Source organism: Lissotriton helveticus, chromosome 2_1, assembly GCF_964261635.1.
Source record: "Lissotriton helveticus chromosome 2_1, aLisHel1.1, whole genome shotgun sequence".
In the NCBI taxonomy this organism is placed as follows: Eukaryota; Metazoa; Chordata; class Amphibia; order Caudata; family Salamandridae; genus Lissotriton; species Lissotriton helveticus.
Window position 1 is genome coordinate 561,365,357 of NC_136059.1, and position 22,027 is coordinate 561,387,383.

The 22,027-nt window shown below is 45.3% G+C and overlaps 1 protein-coding gene across 2 annotated transcripts in view; it reads right to left on the reverse strand.

The window, feature by feature from the left end:
- Window positions 1-22,027, reverse strand: part of IQGAP2 (IQ motif containing GTPase activating protein 2) — a 1,127,142-nt gene that overhangs the window by 948,573 nt on the left and 156,542 nt on the right. The gene's annotated exons all lie outside the window — the stretch shown is intronic.

Genomic DNA, 22,027 nt, shown 5'->3' on the forward strand with positions numbered 1-22,027 from the left:
ACAAAAATCAAACATGTGGATTGGTCTGATGATCTATGTCTAATGACCTTAGACATAGAATCCTTGTATACCAGCATCAATCATACGCAAGGATTAGCTGCAGTGAAACATTTCTTAGCCACTAGACCCATTGAAATGTATGAGCACAACAAAGTGATTGTAGAACTCATTGACTGGTGCCTACACAACAATTTTTTCCTGTTTAATAACATCCTATATAAACAGAGGAGGGGAGTTGATATGGGGGCCTGCTTTTCCCCCAGCTATGCGTGTTTACACGTAGGCTGGTGGGAGGAGCAGGTCCTCAAGCATGAATACAGGCAAGCTATAGATCAACACATGGTGTTGTATCTTCGGTACATCGACGATGTTTTCATCATTTGGCGCGGTACTACAGCATCCGCACAATGTTTCGTCGATAGCATCAATAGAAATAACCTTAACCTGACTTTCACTTCCCATATTCATACTTCCGAAATAGACTTTTTGGATGTGAAGTTAAGAATTGTCAACAACTCTCTACAGAGCACCCTATACAGGAAAAGCACGGCTGGCAATATTACATTGCATGCAAATAGCTCTCATCACAAACACCTCATCGCTAGCATACCGTACGGAGAGGTTTTACGACTCAAACGTATTTGCAGCGATGAGGATGACTTTAGGAAGTGTGTTGACAACATGCGCACAAGACTCATGGTAAGAGGCTACAGTAATAAAATCATTAACACAGCCATTACTAGAGCAGAAGATCGACCTAGAAGCAGTCTGTTTAAAGATGATTCAGTCCAATCCACTGCTGAAAATACCAACTGTGATAATCCCAGATTAATCTTGACCTATTCACATCAGGAAAGGAAAATCAGGTCCATCATTCATAAACATTGGCCAATTGTCCTCACTGACAGCACTTTGGGTGAGAGGCTATCTATCCCCCCTGCTGTAACCTTCAGAAAGGGAAGATCTATGGGCAATGATCTGGATAAAAGTTCACCAGAAACCAGAAAACCGACAATATGGCTTCAACCCATGAAGGGGTTTAAAAAATGTTCCACTTGTCGGGCTTGCAAATTTGGCTGCAACAAATCTACATATGAGACCCCTTTCAACACATCCCCTGTGTCCATCAAGGGGAATTTCAATTGTAAAACGGACTTCGCTGTCTACATCCTGACATGCACCTGTGGTTTAAATTATGTGGGAAGCACAAAGCTACAGGTGCATGTCAGGATCCTACAACACCTGAGGGCCATTCTTCATAATGACGCCACCTATCCGGTGGCTAGGCATTTTGCTAAATGCCATAATAAAGACATCAATTGTCTCCCTTACTTTGTTATCGCTGCGGTTCCAAAATCTAAACGCGGCGGAAACAGAGAGAGAAAGCTTAGACAGCTGGAGACAAAGTTTATATTGGAACTAGACAGCAAGTGGCCTAGGGGTCTCAACAATTCGGAGGATATGTACACATACCTATAGAAAACCATTGTGTCTATAAGTTTGGCACAATATGTAGCTATTATTGCATTGAGCCTTCAGCCCAGCCATAAATTATTTCATTCTCTCTGCCAGGTCAACTCCTATGACTCTCTCCTGTCCTTAAAATAGTCTACATTTACTTTTTACAAAACATAACATATAATATATAGGCTATGGAGAACTCGGGTTTTTTTAGAAGTTCAGGGAAATACTGGGCGCACAGCATACGTAAGTGTAGAGAATGGTTTGGTCTGGGTGCAAGAAGGTGAGGGGAAAAAAGGCCCTAAACCCCTCTGAGGAGTGTGCAGAACACACGCTCGATAAATACAGAACAAATACTAAATGCACACCAATATACAGTACAGAAAGAGATGTCTCAATGGGCATATATTAATACAAGTGACACAGTTCAGAACAAAAGAGGGAAGCGAAGTAGTGCGGTTCCTCTTTAATTGTATGGATGGCCAGCCGACACGTGTTTCGTCGTCAAGCGGTAACAATGCTTGTACGACTCATCAGGGCTGCAACTCGATGAAATGGGACCATAGGTCGCTAAGCCGGTGATACTTCCGACCCGGCCCCTGCTCGAGACCAGGTTAACGCTCGTCGGTGATTGATGCTCCAATTTTCAAGGGTCATGTGGTTAGGGCACGCTTCGTGTTCCAGAAACAGTGCTCCAGGCGATTATGGTAGAAAAAAGGGCCACAAAAGAATACAGCAGAGCCTCTGATTCCGTGGCGCTGGAATGCCTGGGTAGGAAGATCCGTAGTGATAGTCAGAGGATCTATTGCTCACACAAGTATGTGTGTTCAGTGGTTAGAGCCAGCTGCTGATGGTGCGGACTGCGGGATGAGTGCCTCCTCGCAGCGGTTCCGGGTGCGAGGAGGCGAGCATCGAGTTACAGCCCTGATGAGTCGTACAAGCATTGTTACCGCTTGACGACGAAACACGTGTCGGCTGGCCATCCATACAATTAAAGAGGAACCGCACTACTTCGCTTCCCTCTTTTGTTCTGAACTGTGTCACTTGTATTAATATATGCCCATTGAGACATCTCTTTCTGTACTGTATATTGGTGTGCATTTGTTATTTGTTCTATAACATATAATATATGACTTCATTCCAGATGTAAGATATACACTGACAAATTTTGATTGCAATAATGGATCTTATGAAATTATATGTTTATGTATATATAATAATGTATGTCTATAGAATTTTAATTGACCAGTTTGGTTATTATCAATTGCACGTCGAACACAATTTTTATTAATTTCCGTTTTGCACTATCATCACAAAAAGCACTTTATGTAGGAATTTTTTGAAAAATTGGTCATGGTTTAACAGTACTCACATTATTGTCATTTTAAATACATGATCACAGGATGTAATTCTTATATGGCACATGTTAGTTGGTCTAAATAACATCTCTTTGAGGCTGTATAAAATGACCCATAGTGGGTAATAATTTCATAAATGGATTTAACCTGTCATTTTAAACCTGATGTCATATATCAGATGGCCTTACATTTGTAAATTATAAGACCACTATGCCATAGAATTGTTAAAACCTGCATTTAAGCAGTTAGTATAATGGTACTTTTAATTAAGTTTTTGTAAATTAACCTGAGAAAGACGTAGATCCGTGTGATAGTCTTTTCTTCATGTTTATTAATCATGTGACCTACTGACCATGCGGTGTAGGGGGGTGTGTATATTTGATGTTGAAAAAACGTATAAAACTATAACGGTCGCGATATTTGCTGAATGTGACCAAGGGCTCTTGAAGCCCGAAACGCGTCGTTGCAGGCTGGAGAAGAAACGCAAATAAAATCTGTATCTTGCCTGACTTGCTGTGGTGGTTTGAGTTCCTTCCTCGCCGCACGCGGTGGGAATTGTTTGGTGTGTATGTATATATATATATATATATATATATATATATATATATATATATATATATAAAGTTCCACAGGTGCCCAAAAGCAGAATGCACTCCCTGTTCACAGACTCCAGTTTGGGGAAGATACAAATGCGGTCAGCGCCAGCAGAGCCTGACGCGTTTCAGGTTAACACCCTTCCTCATAGGCTTTTCTGCATATTGGTGAAATGCACGCAAAAGACCTCTAGTTTCATAGTCCCTTATTTATTACTATTGCCACAATCAAACTCAGGTGAGTAATTTCATTGTTCAATCCACAGTAATTTAGCCCCCGCAATGCCCTAATTATCACCTCACATATTCCATCACTCATTGCATGGTCCGTGACATCACTGCAATGTTTATATTCGTAACTGCTTCCCTTTGAGGTTTAATTTATGTGAAATGCACACCAGGGCCTGAACGGAACTTAATTTTTTCCAAGAAGAGTCACCAGTTTGGGCGAAAACATCTACCCAACTGATTACTTTCATCAGGTGAATTAGTAAGTGCTACCGCGTTGGGTAAACGTCTTGTGCATATTCTGCACTACAGCTCCGTAAAGGACCACAAGGTAATGTTTCCAATGACCTTCTGTGCTTGTAATTTCAGCAATGTGATTGTACCTTGAGCATCTTCATCCATAAATCTGTGATAACATGAATCCTCTGCAACAGAAGTCGATGAGCCTACAAAGAGGTGAAACTTCACCAAACAGTGGTGCTTCCTCTTAACTAAATGAAGTGCTTCTTTGTTTGGTTGAGATGTCCTCATATTCCTCTGCATCAATAACGCGTCTCCAAAATAGGCTGAAAACGTGCTTGAGGGGCCTAGTTAAGCTCTGTATCAACCCGGGAAAAGGCAGGAGGAACTTTGCATACTACGAATTAAAACGGGGAGGGGGCGCGGGGCCACTCCCAGAGCCAATTTCAGCCCAGGAGCCCAGCCACATTTGAATGGGTGTCCTTGTCTCACCCAGGGCACCCAGTCTGCATCTTGATGACAGCGGGGGAAGCCTCAAGTCTCCCAGCCAGCTCCCCACATCCTGCGCGAGCTGGCATCGCTGTTTTACACAGGGAGCTGCTGGAAAGGCAGCTCCATGCGTGTAAGAGCAATGGTTTCATCTCTTTCCCTGCCCACATGGCTGCGGGCAAGGAAAGAGATGAACTCTGCTTTCAGCAAATGGTAGCAGTTTGACAGCTCCCGCTTGCTGGAAGCAGAGTGTTTGCTTTTGCTTGGTGGGAGTTGAAAAAGCCCCTGTCAAGCAAGAGCAAACAGCGATGTCCCGGGGGTGGACACCCTGGGACATAGCAGGAGCCGGCCCAGGGGGGTGGCGGTCACCAGGGCATACATGGCTCCAGGAGTGGGACCGCACAACCCCAATCCTTTCTTGGGCACGGGCCGGCCCTGGGGGGGTGGTGGTCGCCGCGGCCATATACGGCCCACGGGCCCCCTTCTATATACTTTTTTTAAAGTATTTTGCCCCGGGGAGGTGGCAGTCCCCGAAGGGTCTATGAGGCCCCCCAATTTTATAATTTAAAGCCACTGGGAGGTTGTGGTGGTCCACGTGCCCCCCGGCATGAATATAAACAAATAGCCCAAGGAAGGTGGTGGTCCTCTGAGCATAAATAAGCCCTAGGGGGGCCTGTGCACCCCCCTCCTTATTAATTTAAATCAGCATGCCCATCCATGGGTAATATTAAAAGAAAGCCTGGGAATCAGTAATAAAAAAAAAAAAGTAATTGCGAAATTTGCAAATAATTGTGAATTTCGCCATGTACCAAGGCTAAGGGGGTTGGGTATTCATACCCTGTCCCCTTTTCTTTTTTTGCGTGTTTTTCTTTTTTTGGGGGATGCTGCTAACACTTCCTGCGTGAAGTACAGATCTCTGCACGAGCTTGTCATTATTTGCAAATGCTTCGCAATCGTAGATATACACATATCGATTTCCTTTAATTTCTTGCAAACTACAAAACAAATTTACACCAAGAAGTGAAAGCGTAATATGCGGACCAAAAACTACCTTTCTGCCAAATCTGGTGCAATTACGCACAGCGGTTTGGGCTGCAGGTGTGTCTAAAATCTCTATGGAAATTAACAAGGGAAACACACTTTTTTGACATACGTCTTTCCTTTTTCTTGTCCCTGAGTTGACGGATCACCCCAAAGCTTTCCAGACACAACTAGAATTACGGGGGGGGGGGAAGAGAGAGAGAGAGAGAGAGAGAAAGAGAGAGAAAGAGAGAGAAAGAGAGAGATAGAGAGAGAGAGAGAGAGAGAGAGATTTTTGAATTGCATATATGCCTATGTTTTAAAATTAATGTACCCTAAGTTAAACAAGCATTAGAAATGCAATCGGGCTCGGATTTATTTGAGTTTGAGCTAATGGCATTGTAAATGCCAATGTATTGTTGCTATGTGTTTTGGAGTGTGTTCATGTGGTGTGTACTGCCAGTGATCTCCTTGTGAGTGTGAGAATATTGCACCGTTACTGCCTGTGTTGTCCTTCTTGTGAGTGTGAGAAGCTTGTACCTCTGCTGCCTGTGGTCTCCTTGTGAGTGTAAGAAGCTTGCACCTCTGCTGCCTGTGGTCTCCTTGTGAGTGTAAGAAGCTTGCACCTCTGCTGCCTGTGATGTCCTTCTTGTGAGTGTAAGAAGCTTGCACTGCTGCAGCATGTGATGTCGTTCTTGTGAGTGTGAGAAGCTTGCACAGCTGCTGCTTGTGATGTCCTTCTTGTGAGTGGGAGAAGCTTGCACCTCAGCTGCCTGTGGTCTCCTTGTGAGTGTGAGAAGCTTGCACAGCTGCTGCCTGTGATGTCCTTCGTGTGAGTGTGAGAAGCTTGCACCGCTGCTGCCTGTGAGTATGAGAAGATTGCATTGTGCATCTCTGTGCTGTGCCTGTTCTTTGTAAGGGACTCTTGCTCTGTTGCTGCTGCTGCCTTGGCACAGTACCTGCTGTGAGTGTGTAAGGGAAGCTTGCACCACTGCTGCTTGTGATGTCGTTCTTGCGAGTGTGAGAAGCTTGCACCTCTGCTGCCTGTCGTCTCCTTGTGAGTGTAAGTAGCTTGCACTGCTGCTGCCTGTGATGTCGTTCTTGTGAGTGTGAGAAGCTTGCACCGCTGCTGCTTGTGATGTCCTTCTTGTGAGTGTGAGAAGCTTGCACCGCTGCTGCTTGTGATGTCCTTCTTGTGAGTGTGAGAAGCTTGCACCTCAGCTGCCTGTGGTCTCCTTGTGAGTGTGAGAAGCTTGCACCGCTGCTGTTTGTGATGTCCTTCTTGTGAGTGTGAGAAGCTTGCACCGCTGCTGTTTGTGATGTCCTTCTTGTGAGTGGGAGAAGCTTGCAACTCAGCTGCCTGTGGTCTCCTTGTGAGTGTAAGAAGCTTGCACAGCTGCTGCCTGTGATGTCCTACTCACTACTCTACTCACTACTCTGCACTCACTACTCACTACTCTGCACTCACTACTCACTACTCTGCACTCACTACTCACTACTCTGCACTCACTACTCACTACTCTGCACTCACTACTCACTACTCTGCACTCACTACTCACTACTCTGCACTCACTACTCACTACTCTGCACTCACTACTCACTACTCACTACTCACTACTCTGCACTCACTACTCACTACTCTACTCACTACTCACTACTCACTACTCTACTCACTACTCTACTCACTACTCACTACTCTACTCACTACTCACTACTCTACTCACTACTCACTACTCTACTCCTACTCACTACTCTACTCACTACTCACTACTCTACTCACTACTCACTACTCACTACTCTACTCACTACTCTACTCACTACTCACTACTCTACTCACTACTCACTACTCTCACTCACTACTCTACTCACTACTCACTACTCCTACCCTACTCACTACTCACTCACTACTCACTACTCTACTCACTACTCACTACTCTACTCACTACTCACTACTCTACTCACTACTCACTCACTACTCACTACTCACTCACTACTCACTACTCACTACTCTACTCACTACTCACTACTCACTCACTACTCACTACTCACTACTCTACTCACTACTCTACTCACTACTCACTACTCTACTCACTACTCTACTCACTACTCTACTCACTACTCTACTCACTACTCACTACTCACTACTCTACTCACTACTCACTACTCTACTCACTACTCACTACTCTACTCACTACTCTACTCACTACTCACTACTCTACTCACTACTCTACTCACTACTCTACTCACTACTCTACTCACTACTCACTACTCTACTCACTACTCTACTCACTACTCTACTCACTACTCACTACTCTACTCACTACTCTACTCACTACTCTACTCACTACTCTACTCACTACTCACTACTCTACTCACTACTCTACTCACTACTCTACTCACTACTCTACTCACACTCTACTCACTACTCTACTCACTACTCTACTCACTACTCTACTCACTACTCTACTCACTACTCACACCTACTCACTACTCACTACTCACTACTCTACTCACTACTCTACTCACTACTCACTACTCTACTCACTACTCTACTCACTACTCTACTCACTACTCACTACTCTACTCACTACTCTACTCACTACTCTACTCACTACTCTACTCACTACTCACTACTCTACTCACTACTCTACTCACTACTCTACTCACTACTCTACTCACTACTCTACTCACTACTCACTACTCTACTCACTACTCTACTCACTACTCACTACTCACTACTCTACTCACTACTCTACTCACTACTCACTACTCTACTCACTACTCTACTCACTACTCACTACTCTACTCACTACTCTACTCACTACTCCTACTCTACTCACTACTCTACTCACTACTCACTACTCTACTCACTACTCTACTCACTACCTACTCACTACTCTACTCACTACTCTACTCACTACTCACTACTCTACTCACTACTCACTACTCTACTCTATACTACACTACTCTACTCACTACTCTACTCACTACTCTACTCACTACTCTACTCACTACTCTACTCACTACTCTACTCACTACTCTACTCACTACTCTACTCACTACTCTACTCACTACTCTACTCACTACTCTACTCACTACTCTACTCACTACTCTACTCACTACTCTACTCACTACTCTACTCACTACTCTACTCACTACTCTACTCACTACTCTACTCCACTACTCACTACTCTACTCACTACTCACTACTCTACTCACTACTCTACTCACTACTCACTACTCTACTCACTACTCACTCACTACTCACTACTCTACTCACTACTCTACTCACTACTCTACTCACTACTCTACTCACTACTCACTACTCTACTCACCTACTCTACTCACTACTCTACTCACTACTCTACTCACTACTCTACTCACTACTCACTACTCTACTCACTACTCACTACTCTACTCTACTCACTACACTACTCTACTCACTACTCTACTCACTACTCTACTCACTACTCTACTCACTACTCTACTCACTACTCTACTCACTACTCTACTCACTACTCTACTCACTACTCTACTCACTACTCTACTCACTACTCTACTCACTACTCTACTCACTATACTCCTACTCTACTACTCTACTCACTACTCTACTCACTACTCTACTCACTACTCTACTCACTACTCTACTCACTACTCTACTCTCTACTCTACTCTCTACTCTACTCTCTACTCTACTCTCTACTCTACTCTCTACTCTACTCTCTACTCTACTCTCTACTCACTACTCACTACTCTACTCTCTACTCACTACTCACTACTCACTACTCACTACTCACTACTCACTACTCTACTCACTACTCACTACTCTACTCACTACTCACTACTCTACTCACTACTCTACTCACTACTCTACTCACTACTCACTACTCACTACTCACTACTCACTACTCACTACTCACTACTCACTACTCACCTCTACTCACTACTCCCTACTCACTACTCGGCACTCCCTACTCGGCACTCCCTACTCGGCCCTCACTACTCGGCCCTCACTACTCGGCCCTCACTACTCTGCCCTCACTACTCTGCCCTCACTACTCTGCCCTCACTACTCTGCCCTCACTACTCTGCCCTCACTACTCTGCCCTGCGTGTGTGTGGTGGTGGTGTGCATGGGGTTGTGTGTGTGCGTGCGTGTGTGCGGTTGTGTGTGTGCGGTTGTGTGTGTGCAGTTGTGTGTGTGTGCAGTTGTGTGTGTGTGTGCGGTTGTGTGTGTGTGCGGTTGTGTGTGTGTGCGGTTGTGTGTGTGTGTGCGGTTGTGTGTGTGTGTGTGCGGTTGTGTGTGTGTGTGCGCGGTTGTGTGGGTGTGTGCGCGGTTGTGTGGGTGTGTGCGCGGTTGTGTGGGTGTGTGCGCGGTTGTGTGGGTGTGTGTGCGGTTGGGTGTGTATGGTTGGGTGTGTATGGTTGGGTGTGTATGGTTGGGTGTGTATGGTTGGGTGTGTATGGTTGGGTGTGTATGGTTGGGTGTGTATGGTTGGGTGTGTATGGTTGGGTGTGTATGGTTGGGTGTGTATGGTTGGGTGTGTATGGTTGGGTGTGTATGGTTGGGTGTGTACAAGCCACATCGTTCACACTGAGCTCTGTATATAAAGGTCATGCAATTTGTACATGCGATTTTGAAAGTAATGTATTTCTGAGAGCAGCACCCATTTTTTTTAGATACCTGCTTACAAGATAAACCATATCTTCTTTACAAAGTAAAGGAGGCCTTCCCTTTGTAGGGAAAAACAATATAATTCTGTTAAATGAGTGAACGAAATGCATTGGGGCAGAAAAATAAAAGGGAAATGAAGCAGGAGTGAAGTGTGCGTGAAAAGGAGAAGGCTGTTAGTGCAAGAAATCAGTGGCTAGGCTTGTATGAGAAGCAGGAGCTGTGGGAAACGGTGTGAGGGGGAAGTGAATGCGTGGGATCTGCGAAGGCTTTGTGTGAAAGGGAATTGTTGACATTGGTCACAGGAGGATGTACCAGTGTCTGCTTGGGCAGTGAGTGAGTGATCTGGGAATGAGTTTGAAAAACTGGTATGAACATTAGGGTGAAGCAAGTCTCTAATGATAGGACACTGAATGATAGTACAATGAGTGATCTGGTACAACGGCAGTAGGAATCTGGTAACCGGACTGTGAGAGTAAATGTGAGGCTCCCAGTGAGAGGAAAGCGAGGTGGAGTGTTTTTTTTATGAAAGGGTGGAGAGAGTGAGTCATGGTGACGAGACAGGGAGCGAGTGAGGAATCTGGCAATAGCTGGGAAGATGCAAGGGATCTGGTAAGAGGACAACGAGAGCTACTGCAAGGGGTCTGTTATGAGGGCAGTAAATTAAAGTGATCTTCTATTTTGACATTAAAAGTTTGAGTTCGGGTGAGTGGGCACGAGTGCTTATCAAAGCACTTTGTTTGTTTTTTTACTTTCAGCTGTGCTGCATAGCAGCCAGGCTGCTGTACAACATGGCTAAACATATCCCTGACAAAACCAACAGATTTTGTATAGGAGAGTCCTATTTGCTTTGCCAATGCTTGTTTAGCCTACCTCAGTCAAAGAGCAGGCGCGGGTTTGCCGGCGCGCACACAGAGCTCAAGGGAAAAAAAACACATCAGTGCACACGCTCCCAGCACCATCTGCCTTCAATTACCGGCACCTCGGACAGCTGGTAATTGAGGATTTATGTATTCTTCTGCGCGTGTCCGAACACTTTATGCAGGAAGTGGACATTGCAAAAATTCCAAAGCCCTATGGCGTGCTGCCTTACTTAAACACAGCCTTGCCTGGACCAATTACCATTCACATGGCAGAATACCACACGCAAAAACCGCGCGCTTTCTGGAATGCGGCAGCCCACAGCCCTTTCTGAACTTTTTTTTTTTATAACATTAGAGCTCGGAAGCCCCGCCCCACTTCGTGTGACGTAGGCCCGAGCCCTAAAAAGGTCACCCTCAAAAACATTCCACAAAACTAGCTTGAATATTACTGTAAGCCAAAATGATGGTGAGCGCCAAATAAGTACTCAAGATCCGAGAACCGTGACTCAGCTTCACACTACACCAGCAAACACAATCAACTGCATTGTACATGACCATGTGGAACCTGGGATATTATCTATTGCCTCCCAAAACCCCACTACAAAAAGTGAAGTTTAGTTATGCAGTTTTTGTACAACGCATATTCACAAATTACTTCGCCTTTTGACGCTAATCCAGTCTGCGTCCACGGGGACTAGAACAGGGTGAGTGTCAGACAAACATCAACAAGAGAAAGAGTGTTCCTCTTAGCAGTTAGACCCAGTTGAACCCTAAAAAAAAGAACTGATGCAAAATCAACATAAATGGAATTCGTAGCGTCACTTGTTTTCTAACCCTCATGCTGACACTACATAAAACATCGACCTGCTGTGCTTGCAATCGTCTAGTGCGGGAAGAGGTAAGCCTTATTTTACTGACAGATGGTGTGACATCATTTCCAGTCTGAAGTCCAGGCGATGAAAGCAAAACCGTAAGACTGCTGGAAGGCAGAGATGGTTTATCAGGACTGGTGCCCCGTAGGTGGCCTGCAAGGGTGAGAGACCAAAAGTTCAGAGGCAAAGACCAGGGCATTTTACTAAAGCCGATCCCGTGATGGTGACTGTCTAACACACTAGGAGTAAATTCAATACACAACGAAAGAATGGGGCAAATAAAAGTAAAGAGAAAGTAGGTGCCCTTAAAACACGTCTCTATGTACAAGCGTATTTGTAGTTGTGCCCTGCATTTTGATCTCTTTTGGTAGGCGCCTTGACACCTTCGGGTTTAGTCTGCGGTATAAGTTGCATAATAAATAGGTAGGAAAGTAAAAAAGAATAGAAAAATAACACGTGCAATAAAAAGACGAGAAAAAAATGGAAGAAAATACTTAATAACATGACAAGAAAGGCTTGCCCAACTGGGCATTCACTCTCAGGTGATTTTTAAAACGCTCTAAGGTGGTTCCTACTCCTGGCTCGTGTGTCAAAAATAAGGCACTCGCACCAGAGGGCGCCACTAAAAGCTCTTCTGTGGACTCTGCATGTTTTTCACAGGAGTCACTGTGCTGCTTGCTATAAGACTAGAGAGCAGGCAAGAGTTGTGTCTGCTTTATGAAGCACCAATTCCCACTCCTTGCGACCCCATACCCCCAGGAGACCCCTCTGCCGCCCCAATCATGGTTGAATGAAGTGGCCTCCAATCATTTTCATCCCGAGGCCCACATAAAAACATAATTATATATTTCAAATGTTAACTAGTGCAGCAAAAACTGGATGATGAATGTTGTGGTGCACCGGTCTGTAACTTCTTTCAATGTTGAACATTGTATGTTTTTTGTAAATGCTAATAAAAAAATAATAACAAGCATTTACAATGCAATAGGTCTCGTAGTGACAATGTTTAGAGCTATTAGTATTGTAAATGATATACTTTTTTATAATGTTGTTCTTTTCTAAAAAGTATACAGTATATATTAGTAATTATGCAACATCAGAATTTAGACAAATTAGTGCCTGATAAGTGAAAGTAAAGCGATAGGGAGCCAGCGATATGGAGACTGACAGGGCGCGGTGACAGAGAGGGAGGTACGCGTGTGTGTGTGGGGGTGGGGGGGTCCTCGCCGGGGAGAAAGGTAATAACGTGAAGAAAGTGTGACCAGAGGGAGATCACAGGGGAGAGAGTGTGTGTGTGTGTAGGTGGTGTGGAGTGATGTAGATAAAGAGAGGGGGTACGGATGTGCACCAGTAGAGAGCTGTGATGTGCGGTTGGAGGGAGGTGGTGAAGAGCGAGGCGGGGTGAGGGCTGAGTGGGAGGCCGAGGGTAAGGGCGAATGGAGGTAGATGGAGAGAAAGTATCGCAGTGCAGATGGAGAGGAGGGATACTAGGTGGGCAAAGAAAGAGAAGAACAGTGGAGGGAGGAGAGCTAAGGTGAGGGTAACTGGTGCTGCAGGAGTGGACGGGAGCTGGTAGAGAGGAGGGGCTTCAGGGGGAGGAATGTTCCTGGTTGAGTAGAGGATGTGCCTGTTTCAAGGCAGAAAGGAACAGGTGGAGGGTGCAGCAGGTGGAGGAGAAGAGGGGCTTCAGACGGAGCAGCGTTACAGGTGGAGTAGAGGGGATTCAGGTGGAGAGATGGGTGCAGTGTGCAGGTGGAGGGATGGAAGGGTGAAGGGTGCAGGTGGAGTGATAGAGGGGTAGAGTGTGCAGGAGTAGGGGAGAGTGCCGGTGGGTGGGAACAGGTCAATTAGGGGGAGAGGCGGAGTAGAGGCTAGGGCAGACGTTGAGAAGTGGGAAGGTACGGGTGGAAGGGGTTGTTTGGGTGGAGCAGGTATACGGGTGAAGTAGACAAATGTGCTGGTGAGGGGACTCAGGTGGAGCGGGGGGGCGCATGGAGTAGAGAGAGTACAGGGTGAGGAACGTAGGCAAATAGGTGGAGGGCGGATATGGAGCAGACACAGGTGGAGGAGTGACCAGATCAAGCTAAAGTAAAGGTAGTGGTAAAGTGAAGGAAGCTGTGCAGGAGAAGAGTGAGGGTGGCAGGGGTGTTTGTGTGTGTGGGTATGCACAGACAGCATGTAACCAACAGGCCAAAGTAACATCGAGCAAAAGGATGGAGATCAGAACAAGCACACTGTAGCTGGATGAAAATCTGTTTGACCATCAGCTTTCAGTCTAAAAATATTTTCTCTCAATTGATTAGTTTTCCATACAGTTTCCGGTGATTGTAGTAGAATCAAGCCCATTCTTTTTCTGACAATTGGATGTAGAGTACCGAGCAGAGTGACAAGTAAGGAAGCCTTAAGAAGCATTGGCAAAGCCAATAGGTGGCAGTATAAAGCGAAGGGCTTTTGGCTTTGCGTATTCTTTTTTTCAATGAAATTCATGCATGTGCGCACATGGTCTACAATGTTAGGATGGGTTTCTATCAAAGAAACTCCATTTCAAGATGGCCTCTGATGCACACATATGCATTGTAATGCACATTGTCTATTTCCTGTACAGATTTAACATCACAGTCTGCCTTGTTAGACTGGCAAATTGAAATAAAATAGAGCATAATGCAAGTCAGGCAAATTGCGAAAAATTAAACGACCAACCAAGCAGCTGGCCCCTGATAATATAAATAAGTAAATAAATAAAAAAAATCAACACAGTTTTGGAAGCGGGAAGGAGACTGCGGTGAACATCACCTAGGGGAAAAGGGAGGAAAATAGATAAAGCGGTCCAGTAGTTCTTTGCAGCTGCCAGGCTCTCATAAAAAATAAAAATAATAAACATTTAAAAAAATATATATGGGGAGCATGGGAAAGCAAGAGGGGTGAAGAGGACGCATTCGGGGGTGGGAAGAATAACGAAGCAAGGAAATAATGCTCTTGGGAGGACAAGCACCAAAACAGAGAGGAAAGGCAAAGGATTAGGGAAGACAGAAAACAAGACTTGCCAGGCTCAAAGTGTCGCCTTTTGGCTCCCAAACCAAACGTATTGTCTTTGTCAGAGAATTTTGCCGATACTATTTAGCATCGGTAAAGAGCGGAGAAACAATGCTTTTCATGCCAATACGGACAAGAAGTAGTAACAACAGCAACAGTACATATATCCGCATGTATTATCGCGCATGCTCACGTATGTGTCATGAAGCAGCAGCAATATTGTAATAAGGTGTTATGGAGCTGTAACTTAACAAAACAAACAGTGTGGCAAAGCATATTTCTTTTTTTGAAAGGACCGGACCGGCTGTAAAGTGCAGTTTCCCGGCTCTTCAACAATATATATTTTTTTTAAAGATGGATTGGGGAGGGAACAGCAATGCTGGATCAGCAGGGGAATGGTGTACACGAAGACAAGCAGCAGGAGAAAAAGGGGGGAGGGGGAGCAACAGAAAATGCCCCCGGAATCCCGCTGCGGCCGCACCGGAAGTCAGGCAAGGTCGCCTGTGACGGGGGCGGGGCCGCGTCCGGACCGGAAGAGGAGGCAGGCGGAGTCAATGCGTCTCGCGCCCCGGGGCTCCTGTGAGCGGTGGAGAGCCCCGGAGCCGCGGCAGCAGGAGGTTGCGCGCCGCGTGCTGAGAGCAGAGTCCCCCGAGATTGGCCAGGTAAGTTCAAAAGGGCTGGGGGGGCTTGGTGCACTCGTGTGTGTGTGTGTGTGTATGCTCGTGTGTGTATGTATGTGTGCGACGGTGACAGCGGCGGGGAGGGGGGGGGCCTTGGTGCACTTGTGTGTGTGTATGTGTGGGGGGGGTGTCTCTGTATGTATGTGCGTGCATGGGCGATTGTGTGTGTGTATGTGTGTATGCGCATGCGTGTGTGGTGTTTCGAGCTTCCCAGGAGACAGCGCATGGCCACAGCGTGCATTCGCGTGCGCGTGGCAGTTTCAAATCGCCATGCGCGTGGCCAGGATTGTCTCCTGGGAAGCAGACACGGCAGCAATAGGTTCTCTGTGGAGACGCGCTTCCGCGCGGCTAGCCGAGACCTAAAAAAATGTGTAAAAAAACGAAAACTTAACAGTAGCTACTACAAGAAATTCAGGCAAAAACGGATTTTCAGTAGTCTATTAAAATGCATCATAAAGAACATATGCACTGGGCGATACTGTAAGCGAGTCAAATATTTCCAAGCGGGACTGGAGGCGGAAACTATTAGGAAAAGTCCCAACGCCGTGTTGCTTTCCATTTCAGAACAAAGGCTGTAATTAAAAACATAGGAAGCCAAATGTTGAAGGAGTTCTGGGGATCTCGAGGAAATGTATTCTCCAGAGATATAAACAAGCACACAATCACGGTTACCTTTCTTTTTCTAACATTAACGTATTTACAGTTTAAGAGAGCATTAACTATTTACATTTTAGGAGAACATCTTTTCCAAGTACATTGGCAAAAATCTCTTCTTTTTCTGAGTTACTCATGAAGGGGTGAGGATGCTTCGCTAATCTTTCATGCCACTGTCTTGAGGTTTTCCTTCATGCCCCACAGTCTGGGAATGTGGGAGGGCGCCCCACAGTTTGAAGTCCAGTGGCTCAGGACAAGAACAGTGAATGTAGGAATATGGCAGCGGTGGGACCTGAGGAGCAGCATCAGTAACAGAAGGGATCTCAATTGTCCCATCTCCGCCATGGCTATGCCAGGGCCTGCATGGCGCTCCACGGGACCTTCACCTGGAGCATTGAGGAGAGAAGTGTCTCCAACTATCCCCACCAGAAGCCCTGTGTAGGATCTAGAAGGGATAACTCCAATCTTTCCAGGAATCAGGAGTGGTGCCATGAGGTATGTGAGTGCAGACCTGGATCCAGTCACACTGGGCGCTACTCCAGCATGCAGTGCCCCCTACAGCATTGACAGTCAATCCACAGAACATAAATAGAACCCAGGGAACAGTGGCAACAATCCAGGCACACTGGAAAGCACAATATTGTTATGGAGTACACTCAACACTACCCTGATACACATATTACACCACCCAAGGCATGTAGACAGTATTCAGGCACACAGAGCAAACCCCTGATTTTTGGCATTGCCCTAGCTTGTATGTCATGTCACTGGCAGCAGAGATGCCGATTTACCAAACAAGTATTATTTGAAAGGCACTTGACTGATGCAGTAGGATTGGACGTTTTATCTTCTGGCACAGTATTGAGGATTTACTTTTTTCATGACAGTATACATAAAGGGGCAGCAAACACTTGTTCGCAGTGACTGAAAGCAATTTTTTGCAGCCTGGTTTCACACTAATGGGGATCACACATGCCTATGTGTTAGTGAGGATTGTTCCTCCAATACTTCCAGTAGGAGGGACTGTCACACATTATCAAAGGTGAGAATGCTGGTGTTCCCACTAACAAGGAAACTGGGTTTTTAGAAGGCAATTAAAAGACGGCTCATCTGATACACATGTTTTATGAATGTGACAAACTAACATCTTTCAGACAAATGATAGCGGAATTCTGGCAGGAAGTATTCGGTCATGCTGTAGCAGAATCACCGACGTGCTATTTACTAGGATATGACAATACCCTTATGCACAGCAAGGAAGAGGAAACTTGCCTTTTTCTTGGGACGGCGGTTTATAGAATAATCCTAGCAGCACGATGGAAAGAGGCAGATCCCCCAAATTTTCAAATATGGCCGACACGATACTTAGGGATTTATAATCAAGAAAAGGCAATTTACGCATGTAGAGGGAAAAAAGCTAGGATGCGAGGGGAAAGAATATGGGAGCAAATTGAGGGTTGGAATAATAGAACTAGGTAATTACGATAAGATATCAACAAAAGCTATACTTCTACTTATTCTTTGGTGCAGCTAGCATGTTATCTTTTTTTTTTTTCAAAAAGATTACAGTATACGTATTCATAATAAGAGTTGTTACATGTTGATATATATACAACTTTTGCTTACAAATATGAATATCTTTTCTTTGTTTTTGTACAATCTCTAGTTTGTGTTGCTAAATAAAAAAAAATATTAAAAAAAATAAAAGACGGCTCCTACCTACAATCAGTCTCCAAGTATACACAGGTGAGCAGTTCAAGCCTAATGCAAAGTTAGAACAGCACAGTTTTCACAGCTGCAATAAATATGTGGTATTTACCTATGGTTGTGACTTTTTGTAAGGACATTTTAAACTACCTAAAAATACATAAATCCTTCCACTACAAAATGAAGGTCAAGTATTAATAACATTTTTACAACCAAAACGATAATTCAAGAGGCGCAGGGATGCCAAGCAAGATGGCCGCCTGCCTTTGAAGCTCTCTAGCACCTTCAGCAGCCAGATGGAGTAGTGGCTTCTTCAGCCTTCGTTTCTCAAAACAAAATATGTATTTCTGTGCCAGAAGGGGAGTGCGGCCGCTCCATACCTCTTTCGATTTTCAGTCTGCTCATTTGAGGTGATTTTTCCTGCATGAAAACTTTTTTCGTAATTCCGGCCCACCATATTGCATTTTTCTCCATAACCCTGAGGTAAACCTCAGCTGTGGCAACGCGGGATGTTCTATTTCAATTTTCACTCAGCGAATGTTGGGCATGCTTTTCTCTACAAGCCTCAGCAACGTCGGAATCCAGGAGAAGGCACTGGAATGGATCATCTCCTTCCTCGACGGAAGAACACAGAGAGTCCGTCTACCACCGTACAAGTCAGAGGCCACCGAAGTCATCTGCGGCGTCCCTCAAGGATCCTCGCTGAGCCCCACCCTCTTCAACGTCTACATGAGCCCCCTCACGGCCATCGCACGCCAACACAACCTCAACATCATCTCCTACGCCGACGACACCCAGCTGATCCTCTCCCTGACCAACGACCCCGCCGCCGCCAGAGCCGACCTCCACGAAGGGATGAAAGAAGTAGCCGAGTGGATGACGACCAGCCGCCTGAAACTGAACTCAGACAAGACGGAAGTCCTCATCCTGGGCTCCTCGCCCTCCGCCTGGGATGACTCCTGGTGGCCCCCCGCCCTGGGCACCGCACCCAAACCGACAGACCACGCACGCAACCTGGGCTTCATCCTGGACTCCTCCCTCTCCATGACCAGACAAGTCAACGCCGTCTCCGCATCCTGCTTTAACATCCTGCGCATGCTACGGAAGATCTTCCGGTGGATCCCCACCGAGACCAGGAAGACGGTCACCCAGGCCCTCGTCACCAGCCGACTGGACTACGGCAACGCCCTCTACGCCGGAACCACCGCCAAGCTCCAGAAGAGACTCCAGCGGATCCAGAACGCCTCAGCCAGACTGATCCTCGACATCCCCCGACGCAGCCACATCTCAGGACATCTGAGAGACCTGCACTGGCTCCCCGACAACAAGAGAATCACCTTCCGTCTCCTCACCCACGCACACAAAGCCCTACACGACCAAGGCCCGAGCTACCTCAACAACCGCCTCAACTTCTACGCCCCCAAACGCCACCTCCGATCGACCAACCACGCCCTCGCCGCCGTCCCTCGCATCCGAAGAGCGACAACAGGAGGAAGGTCCTTCTCCTACCTGGCCGCCAAGACCTGGAACTCCCTCCCTCCCGACCTGCGCCTGACCCAAGACCACCTCTCCTTCAGGAAGAAGCTCAAGACCTGGCTGTTCGAGCAGTAGCAGCGCCCCCCCCCCCCCCAGCGCCTTGAGGCCCTCCGGGTAAGTAGTGCGCTCTACAAATGTCTTTGATTGATTGATTGATACTTCATAAGGGCTGCTCAGTTTCACTAAATATTTCTCATAAAAAAGTAGTTAAGCTATGCAGGAACACCTCAACATGCGGTAGCCAAATGTTTCCTTGATTAAGGAGTATGTAATTTTCAAGTCCGTAATCCTGCATTCACGCAGCATATACATCCCCAGTTTCCCAGCTTGGTAACAGCTGTTGCCTTTCATGACTAGCTGAATATTAGAATGTTCACAATTTAAAGCCATAGAAGCAGAGATTTGAAGGAACTTCTACTTCGTTCCTCTTTATTGATGGTGCATTTTATTCTTCTATCCGGTTTATAGGCATACAGACTTTCTCCCTGGTCACCTCCTCCTTTGTTTAGTTGAGCCTCAGATTTTTCAATCCTAGGGCTTAAAACTTCAGTGTTTTAGGGTGATAGAACACGTCTAAAATCTCAAGAGATACTGCACACTTACTCTCATGGGCGAACCTCGTAAAACGAAATCATCCTACTCTACTGCTAAATGTGTTATGAGGAAACCTAATCAAAAAGACATTTTCCCAGACTAACTTTCATCTATTATGAAGGATGATTGGAAATACAAAGGGGCTCCATTAACATGTGCGGCAGGTGCTATTTCCAAGATGCTGTCTGGATCATTCAAATATACTAAAAAAGATGATTAATATCCCTCCTAGTCACCTTCTTCTTTCATTCTGAAAGATATTATGGAGGAGATTAGAACCCTAAAGCCATTTTTTATTGAAACAAGTACTTCGAATGAGTGTACTGAAGAACAAATGGTCTTCTCATGATAAATGCATCTCCGCTATTGAGCAAAGAGTTAGCAATGTTGAAGGTTCTATGCCTAATGTTTCTCACCTACTATAAGACATTTTACATCTTAATAAATCTACAGAGGATTTAGAAAATAGGAATCTCAGGAACAATCTTAGGTTATATGGCATACCAGAGAACTCAGAAGGATCTAATATGATTGCCTTCCTGCAGAATGTTATTCTTACAATAGTTCACCTACAAAACCAAAGTCCACTTAGTATTCAAATGGCACACCATTTGCGGCCCAAGTCTTCAACCTCTTCACACTCCAAGCCCAGAGGATTAGCATTCTCGTTCTACACTTTCTACGGTTTCCAGAACTGATGCAAATATTATCAGCACCTAAACAACTAGGCACCTTACATTGGCCTGAGAATACAGTCTACTTTGCAGAGGATGTCTCCAATGCCACTGCGGCTAAAAAGAAACGATTCCTTGAGATGAGACCTCAGATATGGTTTATTACATCCAAACTCACAAAGACAAGCAACTTACTTTTGATGAACCAGATGATTTGCAGGCTTTCAGTTGACAAAGCAGTCATGAAGATATGGAAACCGCTACGAACGCTATTACGTGACTTATTTATATCTTTTTTATTTTTCAGGCTGTTCATTAATTAAGTGGTTATTTCTTTCAGGTTAGATTACATGAAATAACATTGTTGACCCTCATTTTCTTTTCCCTTTATGTGTCAGTATTGACTCTTAACAGATATCCCCATACCTATGTGTGTTTCCCCTGTCAGTTTGCTTTGTCATTAATAGTAAAGCTGTAATCTTCTTGATTTAATTTTTTTATCCTCCCCTTCTCTACATTTTATTGTCTTTGGTTATTAAAGTTTAATGTAAAGTATTAAGTCTGTGTCCACTCGAAGCCAAGTCAGGCGCATCTTCCTCACGTGTTCTGCCCCCTCGTGCCCTGTGGATTGTTTTGTTTTCACTTGCATTTAAGGAAATGTTCTTTCCTGTATTGTCTTTTCTAGCTCACATACTCCGGTTGGACTCTCTCCCCTTGCCTCGGTTCCTACCTTATATTTATTTTCTTTTTTCAACCTTATCTTTTTCTATTCTAATATATATTATGCCTGCCTTCAAATATGTTGGTTCGTTATTGACATCACACAGGGTCCTTCATGGCCAAGGTCCTGTGTATCTCAGGAGGCGCTTCGCTCTGTATGTGCCCAATCGATCTCTGCGGTCTGCCTCTCTACGTCGGATGATCATTCTGCGATTCCGCAGATCAGGTTTGGGAGGCCAGTCTATTTCTGTAAAAACAGCAGCGCCCTGGAATGCTCTACCCTCAGATCTACAGCACATTCAAGACGTCCGACTTTTTAAAAACACTTAAAGACGCATCTGTTCAGTCAGCTCTTCTAAATGGCTCTTGCTTGCTCCACCCCAGTTCACTCCCACACCAGGACACTCCAGAGTATTTGTGCGCGCTACAAGCCCTTTATAACATAACATGTCTGTTCCTGCACTACATCTAAAAGTTGTTACTTACATGGAATTCTAAAGGCCTAAAGAACCTGGTTAAAAGGCAACGAGTATTGTCACACTTATCTATCCTTAAAGGTCAAATTGGTTTTCTTCAAGAAACGTATCTCACCGCCATAGAAGCTGGTTTGTTGAAGAAATGTTGAGTTGGTGAC